Source organism: Panulirus ornatus, chromosome 72 (assembly GCF_036320965.1).
Source record: "Panulirus ornatus isolate Po-2019 chromosome 72, ASM3632096v1, whole genome shotgun sequence".
Classification (NCBI taxonomy): Eukaryota; Metazoa; Arthropoda; class Malacostraca; order Decapoda; family Palinuridae; genus Panulirus; species Panulirus ornatus.
In genome coordinates, this window is record NC_092295.1 from 7757556 (window position 1) to 7762555 (window position 5000).

General features: G+C 40.4%; 1 protein-coding gene across 3 annotated transcripts in view; it reads right to left on the minus strand.

Annotated features, from left to right (window-relative positions):
- Positions 1-5000, minus strand: part of LOC139748047 (PDF receptor-like) — a 168421-nt gene that overhangs the window by 58372 nt on the left and 105049 nt on the right. For all 3 annotated transcript variants that reach the window (XM_071660620.1, XM_071660621.1, XM_071660618.1), the window contains one exon: positions 2549-2598. The gene's annotated coding sequence lies outside the window, so the exon portion shown is untranslated. The remainder of the gene's footprint in view (positions 1-2548; positions 2599-5000) is intronic.

Genomic DNA, 5000 nt, shown 5'->3' on the forward strand with positions numbered 1-5000 from the left:
TAGCTGGGACTTCAAGATACCCACGGATGTTGCCTACTTGGCCTTTCCTGAGGCCTTTGATAAAGCACCACGTAAAAGGTTGCTAAATGGAATTACATCTCATGGTGTAGGGGTTCGAATCTGCATTCTCAGCGGAAATAGTGGGTGGTGATAACTGGATAATTATCTGACTGGTTATCAGAAAGCCAAGTTACTATTCATTTAAGCTTCTTTTTAGAATGTAGCCACAGAGCAGATATCGTTCAACTGATAAAGAACTATTTCCAGTGCACACTTTTCCCAAAGAATGTCCATGGCAGTATCTCTTTCCTGGCAGCATGTTGAGCCGGAGGGAAAGGTGGGTGTGGTGGTGCCTTCTGCTGTGCAATGGTACCACTATATTTGAACGTCTCTGACATGTAACCTCATTATGGATCGTTAGGTCTCCTGTTATCCGTCCTTCCAAGGTATTCCCTGGTTGTAGGGATGGTACCAACAGCTACCTAGCTTTTCACACCTTTACCTGGTGTTACCAGTTACCTGGGTATTACATTACTTGGCCAGTCTCATCTGTACCTGGCTGTTGGGTCGGTGCGAGATACCTGGCCATCCCCAACAGTACCTGGTTCTTAGGCCACTCCACTAGGCAGATAATCCAGTACCATTTACCTGTCTGTTCCTTCATATACCTGGGTTCTTCAGGTTCCCGTTTTCTATACGTTACTGATGAACATTTTCTTGTAAGTGTGATGGGCACTTAGATACGATGGACCGAGCATTGATGGACCACCTTCCTTCGGTATCGACAAGGATGATGGAGCGTCATCTCTCATGTCACTCTTGAGAGAGAAGACTTAGCTTGAGGGATAAATAGATGGAGACTTTCCTCAGCTGAACCTAGGGAGCGTAGGTGTGTCTTCGAGTAGAACGAGGACCCAAGACAGATTTATCTACAAAGCGACTGAATCTCTGACGTGTTTTAGTCTTTAACCGAATGTAATTTACTGGTTTGTCTTCAAGATCCTTTTGGTATAAGAGGTTCTACCTGGTGTAGCGGGTAATGTTCATGACCGAGAGGTATTTACGGACCAACCATGGTCGAGGGCAGAGGTTCGAATCCTAATTGCGGCAGTCGGTTTACAGTTAACCCAGCTGTTCATCCATACCCCTAAGGTTAGGTCGATAAAATGGGTACCTGGTTCAGGCTAGGGTGTGTATATATCATTCATGGAATGACCTTGATTAGGGCCTCAGCTGCCTGCACCGTCTCATCTAACAAAAGATCTGGATCTGCTCGAAGTCTCTCTCGTCCAGAAATGAAACAGTTCAGACTGTCTTCTGAAACTTCAGAAGGTATTACGAGCCTCCGCAGCGACTGAATATAAACAAACTCTTCCTTTACTCATCACTGCAGACATCACTGCAGCCCACCGAATCTCCCTGCGACTCTCCAAGACCTAAGAAATAAATTCATACATTTTGATTCTTTACCTCCCGTCTTTTCCCCCTCATATCGCATCTTCAGTTCTTCCCTTCTACCTCCTTCCCACTTACCTCCCTCCTCTCCCTCACCCTCTCCCATCCAATTATCTCTCTCTCTCCCTCCTCTTACTCATTTTTATTCTCTTCCCACTGCCAAGCTCCCCTAAAGGGTTTATGGAGAATAAACAAAAAAATAAATGAATCTTTATCTCAGAGCTTCATCATAGCCATCACAGCCTCTGTGCCACAAGTTTCCCAAACAGCATCTTGGTTATCAGCGTCGCCCCAGCGTGGATAAGGAACATTGCAACTCTTTTAAAAAAAATATCTTTCATTTTCATTCCGTCGAAACCACGAATCCAGCTCAAGGTGTATTTAGCAGGTTGGTGTTTGTAATCCAGCCCCCAAGGCATATCTACTCTAACACACACACACACACACACAGGTGGCTTAGGGTGGCATGTGTATGAGTGCTTGTATATGTGTGTGTGTGTGTGTTTTGATATATATATACACATTGAGAAATGGTACATATATAAAAGGTTAAAAGACAGAATAACACGAATGTAAAACTCTCTCCCTGTAACACACGTATAGTAGTCACATACTCTCGTGCACACACACACACACACAAACACAGGATGTGATACACGAGAGGGGTACCTGATGACTGTGTCAAAGGAAACACCACTGCAACAAAGACTCCCCTTTAAAAATCTTTCCAGTGGTACCACGCAATATCTAACAGACACACTATGTTCAACATACCACTGTACATACGTCCTACAAATGCCTAGATACACAACTGAAAGTAAAAATGAATAGATGGAACTTGAGATATATCTAAAACAAGATAAGAATAGGTAAAAGTTTGAGGAATATCTCTTTCACATCTCACCACATCTCATCTCACACCATAAACCACATGATATATTCCCTTATCTTATCATACTTCACGCTCAAGCATTATGCTCCTCGATCTTTCATACCCTTATCATCCCACCATTGAACTAATTCTTAACCCCAAACATTTGCCCAAAATCCTCACATGTTTCAGGGGTTTGTGGTCAAGAGATGTTTACCTCACCTGATGTTGTGCAGACGGGTCTCGAGATGATGATGATGGTTTACTCCAGCCTGGGAGAAAGACGAAAAACATTTGTAATTCTAATTTCATAATGATTTATTCTGTACATATATTATCATGCTTATAATTCAGCAATGTTGCAGACCAAAAGTAATTATACAAGTGTACAAGTTTTGGAAGCATATATATATATATATATATATATATATATATATGTATATACATATATATATATGAATGGAGTGCATATGAAAGCGCACTTTCATACAACACATAATACTCTCCAACATTCAGGATTCGAACCCAGGAGCTTTTGCATGGTAGACGGGAACGCCAAAGGTCCTGGGTTCGAATCCTAGTTGTTGGAGGGTGCTATGTGATATTCTTACCCAAGGATCAATTTCTATGGAAGAGTCTTGATGTTACCCATGACCTCCTAAAAAGCTCCTGCAGTCCAAAACTGCGCTACTTCCAGTAGCAGGGAGATGCAGACTCCCTTCGAATAAAAACGCTCTTTGATGAGACTTGCTCCCAATAATACAACCTCGCCAGAGGTAACATTCAGCTCACGGTGCAGCTTCAAGCAGGCAGAGTCCGGTAACGCCACACGCATAATACTCCGAGGTCAATGCGCCATGCGAGAGGTCATATCAGGTTATCTACCTCTTCAAACTTCCCCCACTGTTATCTTCACTCGTATCTACACTGACCTTTGTATTAGTTTTCTGTTATGTGTTCTGAGCATATATTCCTCTGGTACATAATAACCTGGTTTTGTATTTTCTTGGGTACATATATCCCTTCTTATATGTTCTTTAGTGCATATATCCCTTCTCATAAGTGCTTGTTAATGCATATATCCTTTAAGTGTTTTCCTTATTGCATATATCCTTTACTACATGTGTATCTTGTTATATATACACGTTTTCCTTGTTACATATATCCCTTAGCATATGTGCTCCTTATTACATATATATTTATGTATTTTCCTTGTTGCATATATCCCTTATCACAGGTGTTTCTTGTTACATATTCTTGTTATACGTTTTCCTTGCTCCGTATATCCCCTATTATTACATATATACTCCTGTATTTTCCTTGTTACGTGCATCCTCGTCTTATACCTTCCTAGTCACATAGTTGCCGTGTTACGTTTTACACACACACACACACACACACACACACACACACACACCGGTATCAGCTCGTCATATATTTTCCTTGCTACACATTTTCTTAAACATTTTCCTGGTGCACATCTTCCTGGCTGGTGTAAAAGGCGAGGGACCACAAGCACAGGGGGTTGAGAGTGTGGGATGTTGTGGTCTTGGAATTATCCTTAACACCTGAAGAAAGTGCTATACGACATTATTCCTGGATTCAGTAGCTTGGCGTTACGGCCTCTATCACCCTGGCAGTTGATTGGCCAAACGCCTGAACCAACCAACGAGCCGTAAATACCTCGATATTCGACTCACATGGTCCATTGACCAGACAACAGCAGTTGAATGAAAAAAAAACCAGTCGTAAAATGCCGTTCCAATCGGTCTTTTGTCACTGTTCTGATAACCATTTGGATCAGACCCTCTCCCCTCCAGGACATGAATGGATTCCAAATCCATGTCGAAGATCAGGTTGAAAATTTACATGTTGATGGACGCGAACCAATGGTGCTCCTGGGGCGCTACGAGATGCGAGTGTACAGTAGTAGTGAATTGTAGAGAGGAATGGAAGGTAATTGATAATGAAATGGTCAAGGCAACTTATGAAAATGAAGAAAAAATGTCAATATATATATATATATATATATATATATATATATATATATATATATATATATATATATAAATATATATATATATATATATATATATATATATATATATATATATATATATATATATATATATTATATATATATATATATATTCCTACGAGTTCACGGGGAAATGAAACACGATAAGTTTCCAAGTGCACTTTCGTGTAATAATCACATCATCAGGGGACTATACTTGATCGCGCGCTCAACTGTGATCCTTTCCAATATCATTTATTATCCCTAGGGATATGGGAGAAAGAATACTTGCCACGTATTCCTTGCGTGTCGTAGAAGGCGACTAAAAGGGCAGGGAGCGGGGGGCTGGAAATCCTCCCCTCTCGTTTTTAATCTTCCAATAGAAGGAAGAGAGAAGGGGGCCAAGTGAGGATATTCCCTCAAAGGCTCAGTCCTTTGTTCTTAACGCTACCTCGCTAACGCGGGAAATAAAATAGTATGCATAAAAGAAGAAAACTATACATATATATATATATATATATATATATATATATATATATATATATATATATATATATATATATATATATATATATACATTTTTTTTATACTATTCGCCATTTCCAGCACTAGCGAGGTAGCGTTAAGAACAGAGGACTGGGCCTTTGAGGGAATATC